We start from the raw sequence: 12,433 nt of genomic DNA, 5'->3' as shown, positions 1-12,433 counted from the left end.
AGATTGGGCAGGCATCAGAGTGCCGCTGAGGCAGATCCTGCTCCATAGAATCAGCCCCTGCACAACAACTCTTCCACTGTAGTGAAGGCCAGTCCTCACAACCAGTGAGCCCAAGGGTCAGTCCCTCCCATTGATGTGCAATTATCAACCAAGGCTCAACTACAAGAGGAGGGCACACACAACCCACACAAGGGATATACCTGGAGAGCATGGCTCAGGTGACCAGAAAGACTGTGCCACTGAATCTCACAGCACACCTACTACATAAGGCCACTCTACTAAGACCGGAAGACATAGCAACCCTACCTAATATATACAAACAAACACAGGGAGACAGCCAAAATGGGGAGACAAAGAAACAGGTCCCAAATGAAAGAACAGAACAAAGCTCCACAAAAAGAATTAACGAAACAGAGATAAGGAATCTATCAGATGCAGAGTTTCAAATGCTGGCTATAAGAATGCTGAATGATCTCATAAAAATGGAGATGGAAACCATAAAAACCATAAAAAAGTCAGAAATAAAGGATACAATAATGGAAACGAAGAATATATTACAGGGAATCAACAGTAGATTAGATGAAGCAGAGGATCCAACCAGTGATGGTAGAAGATAAGGTAGCAAAAAACACCCAACCAGAACAGCAAAAAGAAAAGGGAATCCAAAAAATTGAGGAGCGTTTAAGGGGCCTCCAGGACAATATCACGTGTACCAACATTCACATTATAGGGGTACCAGAAGGAGAAAAGAGAGAGTAAGGAATTGAAAATGTATTTGAAGAAATAATGACAGAAAACTTCCTTAACCTGGTGAAGGAAATGGACATACAAACCCAGGAAGTACAGAGAGTCCTATACAAGGTAAACCCAAAGAGGCCAACATCAAGACACATTATAATAAAAATGCCAAAGGTTAAATACAAAGAGAGAATCTTAAAAGAAGCAAGAGAAAAGCAGTTAGTTACCTACAAGGGAACCCCCATAAGACTGTCAGCTGATTTCCCAACAAAAACTTTGCAGGCAAGAAGGGAGTGGCAGGAAATATTCCAAGTGATGAAAAGCAATGACATACCACAAAGATAACCCAGCAAGGCTGCCATTTAGAATTGAAGGACAGATAAGCTCCCCAGACAAGAAAAAGCTGAAGAAGTTCATCACCACCAAACAAGTATTATAAGGAATCTTAGAGGGACTTCTTTAAGATGGGAGGAGGGTTAAGGACAGGTGAAAAGGGAAGGGATTAAAGAAGAACAAATTGGGTGTTATACAGTAGTCATGGGGATGTAGGGTATAGCATAAGGAATATAGTCAATAATATTGTAATAACTATGTATGGTGTCAGATGTGTACTAGATCTATCAGGGTGATAGTTGGGAATAGGGTTGGGGGCACGGGTGGCAGCCATCTGCAGATTTCTTTCTGGCTCCAGCTAGGTGATCCTGGGTGGAGAACAGGCTGTGGCTGAAGTAGACCTACAATGGATCCCCTCTAAGGTGGTCCTGGGGCTGGCGCCACCAGTGGACAGCTTCAAAACAAGCAGGAGTATCATCTAGCCGTCTCCAAGTACGACTCACCCAAGGGGCAGATTGGGCAGGCATTAAGAAATATAAATTGAAGGCATTAAGAAATATAAATTGGTAGTTAATAAAGTATGGGGAATATAGTCAACAATGTTGTAAAGATCAATGGAAGGTGCCAGATGGGCACTGGACTTATCAGGGGGATCACGTCATAGACTGTGTAGATGCCTGATCAATGTGCTATACACCTGAAGCTGAAATAGAATGATATTTAATGTCAACTATAACTAAATATATAGGTATATGTAGTCATGGGATGTGGAGTAAAACATAGGGAAGATAGTTGATGGTGCTGTAACAGCTGTATAAGATGTCAGAGGGGTAGTAGCTTGGCAGGGGGGGTTATCATTTTATGAAGGCTTTAAATGTCTAATTATTACGTTGCTTTGTACACCTGAAACTAATTTTAAAAATGATTAAAATGAAACAAACAAACAAAAAAGCATGATTTTCCCTTACAATAGTGATTAATTTTGGATAGGTAGATAATAATTTAAGCCATGAGCACCCATGGAATTTTTGAGTTGCACAATCTGATGCTACTGAATGTAAAGAATATGTTGGAAAATATCAATAATTAATTATAATGGATCAATGAGGTCTCCACATGGTGTAGCTACTTTTGGATTTGCATAAGAAGGTTGCACACAAACAGAAAAAACTGCTTACTGCACAGAAATCTTACTTAATTAAAATCACTTGACCTGGAAACAATGGAGTCATCTTCAACTTACACACTAACACTACTCACTCACTAGTAGGTTCTCTCAGAGTCCTGTCTTCCATGCCCACTGCCAGTGCTCTACTTCAGGACCTCCGCATTTTTTCGCTGAACAATTACAATAGCCCTTGACTGGTCTCCTCGACTTTGATCCAGTTTTTCCATCTCCAAATTATCTGCTTAAAATGAAAAGCAACATTCTCTTGCCCCTCATCTCTCAACCATCAATCCTGTTCATCCAACAGACACACATTTTAGCTTTATAAACTGTTGCTTCTGGTTACTGATAAATTTCTAAATAATTTGTATACATCACTGTTTCTTGATTTATTGGTATTGTACATCATACATCTTTACTTACTGCTCCCCGGTATTTTTTTTTCACTCTTTTTTTCTCCTCTCCTGATTAACTTTGTAAGTTTAAGGAATATAATAACAATTTTATTGCACATTCAAACAACTTCAGACAGTATTTCTGAACTACTCATTTGGTAAGATGATGTTTGGTGGCCTTCAGTGCACAGCTGTGATCCTGGAACATCTCTTCACTGCTTTCTTGGGTTAATTACATTGTCTCCTGACTCCATGTTTTCCTCTGTCTGCTTACTCCTTTATATACAGAAGGTACCAAAAAATGTATACACATTTTAAGGAAGGAAAACTGTATTAAAATTGTAATACTCAATATATACCCATAACAAAAGATGAATACAAGTCACGTTTGACTTCTACAATTACAAGAGGTGCTCAAAGTGGTTACCATCAGCGTCCAGACACTTCTGATTATGGTGAACTACTGCTTGAGCAACGTTGACCAAAGTGTCCACTTGTATACACTTTTTGGCACCCCCGGTATTTTCTGTTAGTTTTGTAAGATGGACATGAGTTTTGGTATGTTTGAAAATTAATTTTATCCATTTTTCAACATTGAGAAATATTTCAGCTATATAAGGGTTCAAGCTTACAATTTGACCCTGTGTTTTGAATGCATTGCTCCGTTATCATCCAGCATCCACTACTGATGATGAGAAATCTGATGCACATCTGCTTACCATTCTGTTGTAGGTAACCTAACATTTTCTCTTAAGGGTTGTGGCATTTTCTTGGCGGTTCTGATATATCACAATGATGTGTCAAGTGTGAGCCTTTCATCCTTTATTCTGTGCCGGGCACTTAGTGGGCTCCTACATTAGGGACACGCAAGTCTTTCAGCTCTAGGAAATTTGCTTTTGTTCCTTCTATCAATTCCTCCCCTGCAGTTCTCTTTCTAGAACACCTGTTTGTTGGATGTTAGACAGGCTGTATTGAATTTCTGTGTTTTATATTTTCCCTCACATTATCCTTCTTCTTTTAGTTTCATTCTGCTTTGAAGGAGATTTCCATTATTATGTTTTAATTAGATTTTAAATTTCAGCGATCATATTTTTAATTTTCAAGAACTCTTTCTGATCATACCTATTTCATAACATCTTCTTGGGTTTTTTTGTTAATTTTTTTAAATGCAAAACACTTTTCTCTTTGGCTGCTGCCTCCACCCACTCATAGATGGAGGCGCTGACTACAGCTACTGTTGTTGTAGTTGCTACTCCTTTGCAGTCCATTCTTCTTCTACATCTTCTTCCTCCTCTTTCACCTCCTTTTTAAACTCTTCTCTTCCCACTCCTCTTCTTCTGTTCTCTGAATCAATTCTATTTCCATTCCTATTACTTTTTTTCATTTGAAGATTTTTCCAGCTTTGTTGAGATATTATTGACCTATAACAAATGTAAGTTTCAGGTGTACAATGTGATGATTATATCTATGATTACCCCAATAAGGTTAGTTAACACCTCAATTCTCTCATATAATTACCATTCTTTTTTGATGATAACTAAGATCTACTCTCTTAACTTGCAAGTATACAATACAATATCGTTAATTATAGTCACCATGCTGTATATGATATCCCCAGAATTTATCTTACAGCTGGAAGTTTGCATCATTTGACCCACATCTCCCCATTTCTCCCATCCCCAGCCTCTGGTAACCACCACTCTACTCTCAGTTTTTATGAGTTTCATTTATTAGCTACAACGTATAAGTGAAATCATGCAGTATTTGTCATTCTCTGACTTATTTCACTTAATGTAATGTCCTCAAAGTCCATCCATATTGTCACAAGAAGCAAAATAGTATTCTATTTTACACACACACACACACACACACACACACACACATACACACACACACACACAGAGGGTGACAAAAAATGTATATACATTATATACACATTTTAAGAAAGAACTGTATTAAAATTACACTGATGGTAACCACTTTGAGCACCTCTTGTAATTGCAAAAGTCAAATGTGACTTGTTTTCATCTTTTGTTATCAGTATATATTGAGTATCACAATTTTAATACAGTTTTTTTCTTTCTTAAAATGTCTGGGAGACGTCATCAAAATGGTGGTGTGAGGTGAGCCTCTGTAAATCTCCCCTGGAATTAACAACTAATCGAACAACAAAAACTCCACAAAGGACTCCCTGCACAGCAGACAGGCAAGACGAAGAGGCCCACTACTGAAGTCACCTAAAGGTAGGCAAATCACGCGAGTGGGGGAGGAGGGAAGGGAGAAGTGTGGAGACGGAGCCGCGCGGGCGCAGGACGCAGACCTAGCTCAGTGCCCCGAGCTCGCTGCATCCTGGAACTACGGCAGCTGCGGGAGAGGGAAGAACTCAGACTGCTAGGGCTCCACTTATGGCCCACAGGGCTGAGGGGACAGCATATAACATGGCTGAACCCAACGCTGACAGCAGAGACCTTGGAGAAAAGACTGAGGGAAGAAGGCTGAAAATGGTGGTTTAAGCCCTCACTGCCAAGCAGAGAATGGAAGCCTTAGGCACTGAGACTAGCCGCCCCTCCCTACCCTCCCAGAGCTCACCCCGCCCCCACCTGCCCAGTGCTAGAAGCAGAACAATAGCAGTGTCAGATCAAAAGAACAGAATATTTGCTGTTCTGAGAATTGTGGACTGCAGACACAGATTCACAGCCCAACTAGTTCTGGCAAAGGGGAGGGAGCTGTGGAAGCAGGACTGGCTGTGGTGGTGGTCGCCGCCATTGCTCTGGGCCACCTCTCACAACTCACCCCGCCCCTGGCCGCACCTATCTGGGCGGATTCCTGCAGGAGTAAACAGAACTGCTGAAACATAGGGCTCTGAATCTGGTACAGGAAGAGCTTTGGAACTTCAAAAGCTCTCCGCATACCCACACGGACACTGCGCCCTGTGACCCAGGCAAACTATTAACAGAGGAGAAGCCCATCTCCCAGGGAATCCCTCCATTGTGTGAGAAGCTGGAATAGCGCAGAGAAAACATAACACTACTGTGTGAGAGAGAAAAAAAGGCTGCAGTCAGAGCGAAAATAAAACATTCTACCAACAAGTACTGGAAAACAAAAGAAAGACCTCTTCCTATCAACCTGTTGCAGAAACCACTCCTGTAGATGTCTAGGAAGAGAAATAATAAATCAATAATTGCCATGAATAACCAAGGCAACAAGACAGCTCAGAAAGAAAGTGAAAAGTCTCCAGAAAAGGAACTTAAAGATATGGAAATGTGTGACTTAAATGACAGAGAATTCAAGATTGCAGTTCTGAAAACACTCAACAAGATGCAAGAAAACACAGAAAGGCAGTTTAATGAACTCAGAAACACAATCAAAGAACAACATAAGCATTTTTATGAAAGAGATTGAAATTTTAAAAAAGAACCAAATAGAATTTCTGGAGATTAAGAACTCAACAGAAGAAATTAAGAATGAAATAGCCAGCTTAGGTAGTAGAGTTGACCAGATGGAGGAAAGAATCAGTGACATCGAAACTAGAAACCTGGAAATTACACAGACGGAAGAAGAAAGAGACTTGAGACTTAAAAGAAATGAAAGAACTCTACAAGAACTTTCTGACTCCATCAGAAAGAGCAATATAAGAATAATGGGCATACCAAAAGGAAAAGAAAGGGAGAAGGGAATAGAGAATATATTCAAACAAATTGTCGATGAGAACTTCCCAAACTTGTAGACAGAACTGGATCTTCAAATCCAAGAAGCAAATAGAACACCTAATTACCTAAATCCTGACAGGCCTTCTCCAAGGCACATTGTATTGAAGCTCTCTAAAATCAACGACAAAGAAACAATCCTGAAGGCAGCCAGGGAAAAGAAGACGGTAACCTACAAAGGAAAGCCCATTAGATTATCATCAGATTTTTCAGCAGAAACTCTACAAACCAGGAGGGAGTGGAACCAAATATTCAAACTATTGAAAGAGAGAAATTGTGAGCCAAGAATAATATATCCAGCAAAGATATCCTTTAGATATGATGGAGGAATAAAAACCTTTCCAGACATACAGAAGCTGAGGGAATTTTCTAATACATGACCTGTACTACAAGAAACACTAAAGGAGGCTATCCGACCACCATCAACAGGGACAATTTGTGGCAACCAAAACATAAGAAGGGGTAGAGTAAAGGCCTGAACTGGAATATGGGAATGGAGAAAGTAAGCGTGCTGAAGAAAATGGAATACTCTAAATATCAAACTTTCTTTTACATAAACTTAAGGGTAACCACTCAAAAAAAAATCCAGAACTGAAATGTATACTGAATGGGAGAAGGTTTTTGCAAACAGTGCCTCCGATAAGGGGCTAATATCCAAAATATAAAAAGGAACTCATGCAACTCAACAACAAAAAAACAAACAACCCAATTGAAAAATGGGCAGAGGACTTGAAGAGACCTTTCTCCAAAGAGGACATACAAATGGCAAATAGACATATGAAAAAATGCTCCACATCACTAATCATCAGAGAAATGCAAATAAAAACCACAATGAGATATCACCTCACCCAGTCAGAATGGCTATCATCAACAAGACAAATAGTAACAAGTGTTGGAGAGGCTGTGGAGAAAAAGGAACCCTCATACACTGTTGGTGGGAATGCAGACTGGTGCAGCTGTTATGGAAGGCAGTGTGGAGGTTCCTCAAAAAATTACGAATAGAATTACCATATGACCCAGCAATCCCTCTCCTGGGTAGCTACCAAAAAATCTGAAAATATGTATACATAAAGACATGTGTGCTCCAATGTTCATTGTAGCTTTGTTTACAGTGGCCAAGACATGGAAACACCCAAAATGTCCTTCGATAGATGAATGGATAAAGAAGTTGTGGTATATATACACAATGGCATACTATTCGGCGGTAAGAAAAGATGACATAGGAACATTTGTGACAACATGGATGGATCTTGAGAGTATGATGCTAAGCGAAATAAGTCAGACAGAAAAAGCAGAGAACCATATGATTTCACTGATATGTGGTATATGAACCAAAAACAACAAAAGAACGAGACAAACAAATGAGAAACAAAAACTCATAGACACATACAATAGTTTAGTGGTTACCAGAGGGTAAGTGCGGTGGGGGGTGGGAGATGAGGGTAAGGGGGATCAAATATATGGTGATGGAAGGAGAACTGACTCTGGGTGGTGAACACACAATGGGATTTATAGATGATGTAATACAGAATTGTACACCTGAAATCTATGTAACTTTACTAACAATTCTCACTCCAATAAACTTTAATTTAAAAAAATGTGTGTACATTTTATCGGCACCTTCTGTATGTATATGTATATGCATATGTACATACACACACACACACACACACACACGTTACAGGTTTGATTTAAAGTCTACTTTGTGTGATATAAGTATACCCTGTTTCCCTGAAAATAAGACCTAGATGGGCAATCAGCTGTAATGCGTCTTGTGGAGCAAAAATTAATATAAGACCCAGTATGTATTACATTGTACTGTACTGTATTGTATTGTATTGTATTGTATTGTATTGTATTGTATTGTATTGTATTGTATATTACATAACAGACCCGGTCTTATATTATAGTAAAATAAGACTGGGTCAGTCTTATATTAATTTTTGCTCCAAAAGACGCATTAGAGCTGATTGTCCGGCTGGGTCTTATTTTTGGGGAAACACGGTAGCTACTCCTCCTTTCTTTTGGTTTCCATTTGCATGGAATATTTTTTTCTGTCCCTTCACTTTGAGCCTATGTATGTCCTTAAGTCTCAAGTGAGTCTCTTGTAGACAGCATATATAGTTGTGTCTTGTTTTTTAATCTTTTCAGCTACTCTATGCCTTATGATTGGATATTTAATCCATTTACATTTAAAGTAAGTATTCATAGGTAAGGACTTACTAACTGCCATCTTATTAATTGTTTTCAGGCTGTTTTGCCATGCTCTTTTTTTCCTCTTTTGATATTGTCTTTTGTGAATTGAGGATTTTTGGTAATGGTATGCTTTGATTGCCTTATCTTTATCATTTGTGTATCTACCGTAGGTTTTTGCTTTGTGGTCACCATGAGACTTATATAAAACGTCTTATAGATATAACAGTCTATTTTAAGCTGATACAACTTAACTTCAATTGTATACAAAATCTCCACTCTCTTACTCCCCCATATTTATATTTTTGATGTCATAGTTTACCTTTTTAAAAATATTCTATGTCACTTAGCAAATTAATATAACTTTAGTTATTTTCAAAACTTTTGTACTTAATCCTTTATACTTGAGTTAAGTGATTGACATACCACAATATTACAGTATGAATATTGTGAATTTGACTATATATTTGCCTTTATCAGTATGTTTTATATTATCATGTTACTAATTATTGCCCTTTTGTTTCTACTTCAACAACCCCTTTCAGCATTTCTTGTAAAGTGGTCTCATGGTGGTGAACTCCTGTGGCTTTTGTTTGTTTGGGAAGGTCTTTATCTTACCTTCATTTCTGAAAGACAGCTTTGCCCAGCAAAGCATTCTTGGTTGGCAGTTTTTGTCTTTCAGTACTTAGAATATGTATCCCACTCTCTCTGTCCTGCAAGATTTCTGCTGAGAAATATGCTGATAGCCTGTATGGGTATTTCCTTATATGTAAGGAATTTTTTCTTTCACTTCTTTTAAAATTCTCTTTTTGTCTTTAATTTTAGGTAGTTTCATTTTAATGTGTCTTGGAGAAGTTCATTTTGGGTTGGAATGTTCAAGTGACCTTCATGAACTTGGTTGTCCAGATCTCTGCCCAGATTTGAGAAGTTCTCAGCCATTATTGCTTTAAGTAAGATTAGTGCCCCTTTCTCCCTTTTGTCTCCTTCTGGGAGCTTCAATAGTGCATAGGTTGTTTCTGTTAATGATATCCCATAATTCATGTAGGCTTTCTTCACTCTTTTTTATTCTTTGTTTTTGCTTCTTGGACTAGATGATTTCAAATGACCTGCCTTCCAATTACCTATTCTATCTTCTGCTTGGTGAAGTCGGCTGTTGAAGCTATCTATTGAATCCTTCAGTTCATTTATTGTATTCTTTAACTCTAGAATTTGGATTCTTTTTAATGGTTTCTATTTGATTGTTGAACTTCTCATTTTGTTCCTGCACTGTTTTCCTAATTTCATTTAATTGCCTATCTGTGTTTTCTCATAGTTCACTGAATTTCTTTAAGAGGATTATTTTGAATTTTATGTCAGATAGTTCACAGATTTCCATTTCTGCAGGGTGAGTAATTAGAGGTTTATTAGTTTCCTGTAGTGGTGTCATGTTTCCTTGATTATTCATGATCCTTGTAGCCCTGTGTTTGTGTCTGCACATTTAAGTAAGTAGGCACCTCTTCCAATCTTTACAGACTAGCTTCAGCAGGCAAAGCACTTCACCAGTTAGACTATCCAGAGATTCTGGGTGGGACATCTGGTGATGTCCATGGGCTAGCTTGCTGCTAGAGTCATTGAGCAGGCAGGTCTTGTGCTTTCTACCTTCTTGTATCCCCAAGAAATGCTGTAGTGCTAATGTGATCATGTGTTAAGGAGTGTTTTGGCAGATATTTAAATCTGCCTCTCCTTGAACTTGATGGATGATAAAATCAGCTCCTTTCCTTGGGGACACACACACACACACACACACACACACACACACACACACACACATATTCTTTGGTGATGCACCAATGGCAATAATGAATCAGCATTATTGACCTCCCTTTTATCCTGAGAATTCATCATTCTTATCTTCTACTGGGGTCACTTTACCCTCTAGGCAGTCTCCTTGGGCAGGATTTAAAAAAGGCTTCAGGTGAGTGGCTCTCTCTACCACCTGGCTCACATCTCATATTTGATCCGTGAGAAACACTCCTGCATCCTTACCCCCATTCAGTGATTGCATAGCTAGGTTCCAGTGCTGCTTGTTCCCTCTGCAATGTCACCTCAGGCCAATAATCATGACCTCTCTTGATGTTAGATTCCTCAGGTCTACTGTGGAATAGTTCTACTGTGCCCCCCACTCCCAATTTCTAGCTCTAGTTTATAACTAAACAAATAAGTGAAAAAGGCATAACATAGATTATTAATATTAATATGTAACAGATTAATTAATCTAATAGATTAATTAATGTTATATAATATCATATATGGCGTATTAATTATATATCAATTAATTATATATTAATTAATTAATACATAGTAAAACTATTAAAAAGTAACCTAGAAATGTGCTATTATCACAAGAGTGAATAGAAATATCAGATTGCCCACTAATCAAATCTTACTGAATATATCAGAAGAAATGTATCTGCCAAAATTTAAGGTCTGTACTTGAGATATAGCATTTGTTTAACATTTGTGTAGTCAGATATGTCTTTTTTTTGATACTTCCTCCACTGCCTCTAAGTTTATAAATTCCGGACCCTCAATAGAGTCAATATACATTTACTTGTGATTTTTATATTTTCCAAATTTTCTAAGTGTCTGCTACCTCTACAATTAAAATAATAAACTATAGTTAATATTGGAATTAATATTAAACCCAAATTATAGACCTACGAACATATTGGACAATCCTTTGCAACCTGGCCCCTTTCTCTTTAAACTTAGTGCAAAACTAGACTTCCAAAACTTCTGTAGTAGTCCTTGGAATGATACTTGTGACTATGTCATCAATTCATCCTGTCTTGTGCAGTGGAAAGCCTGTAACAGAAAGAAGAAAATGGAAAGAGTAAAGACTTTTGGAGTAAGTCAGATCTAGGCTCAACTTGCAGCTATCTCATTTAATAGTTCTTCAATTGTGGCCAATTTATCCAACTCCTCTAAATTAAATGTGTAACATGAAGGCAAAACTAGGCTTGCCATGAGCATTAAGTGAAATAATATATGTAAAGCACGTAGCACATAGAAGATACTCAATAGTAGTCTTTTCTTTTCCCTATCTATCCCTTTGGGCATTGCAACTAGCTCAACATTCATTGTCAACATGCTTATCAGGGATCATTGTTAAAATTACTTGCCCTGTGAACTGAGGGCATCAGTTGCCTATCCTTGAACTAAAAATTATAAGATGTGAGTTGTACTTTCCACATAATATAGTACAGAACATTCTGGTAGAACATAAGCTCAACTGAGAGTTAATTCATGAAAGCAAAGCAAGTTTCTTTCTAATATTTTTTCATACCAGTCAGCTTTTGCTACCTAAGTTATCCTGTGGTAACAAATAGTCTCCATATCTCAGGAGTTTCCAACAATAAAAGTTTATTTCTCACTTACCTGTCACAACCTTTACAGGTCAAGTGCAGTTCTACTCTGTATCTTCTTCATTCTACGAACAAAGCTGAAGGAGCAGGCCCTTTCTGAGACATGCCCACCTCAGGGCAGAGGGAAAAGTGAAAGTGAAGAGCCACATGCCACGTGATGGCTCCAAAAGCTTCTACTCAGAAGTGGCACATGACACTTTAGTTCATATTTCATTGGCTAAACCAAGTTACATGCCTGAGTCTGATGTCAATGAGATGAAAAATACAATACTCCTGCAGGGTGACCCTATAGTGAGGTTTGGGGCAAGACGGGCCAGCAAATATTATAACAATACAATTTAGCACATATGGTCTCTCAAGTATAAGGCTCTCATATGAGGTAACTGCAGAATATCTGAAATGGAGGTAAGACAGCTGTAACATGAATGAAATGGTGTAACAGGTGTACAATTTAGTAATTTCTGGATTCTCTTAGGTCTAACACTGTAATACATT

The 12,433-nt window shown here is 38.2% G+C and overlaps 1 long non-coding RNA gene across 3 annotated transcripts in view; it reads left to right on the top strand.

The window, feature by feature from the left end:
* Positions 1–12,433, top strand: part of LOC141569609 (uncharacterized) — a 135,591-nt gene that overhangs the window by 33,546 nt on the left and 89,612 nt on the right. Inside the window, exon 1 of one of the 3 annotated variants that reach the window (XR_016019906.1) lies at positions 4,738–4,877. The exons of the other annotated variants lie outside the window; for them this stretch is intronic. This is a non-coding gene — a long non-coding RNA (uncharacterized LOC141569609). Of the gene's footprint in view, positions 1–4,737; positions 4,878–12,433 lie in introns of those variants that run through there. 3 annotated transcript variants of the gene reach the window in all.

The sequence above is a fragment of the Rhinolophus sinicus genome, chromosome 18, assembly GCF_057876585.1.
Source record: "Rhinolophus sinicus isolate RSI-liver-muscle chromosome 18, RSI-T2T, whole genome shotgun sequence".
Classification (NCBI taxonomy): domain Eukaryota; kingdom Metazoa; phylum Chordata; class Mammalia; order Chiroptera; family Rhinolophidae; genus Rhinolophus; species Rhinolophus sinicus.
This window is presented reverse-complemented; position numbering and strand designations above follow the sequence as displayed.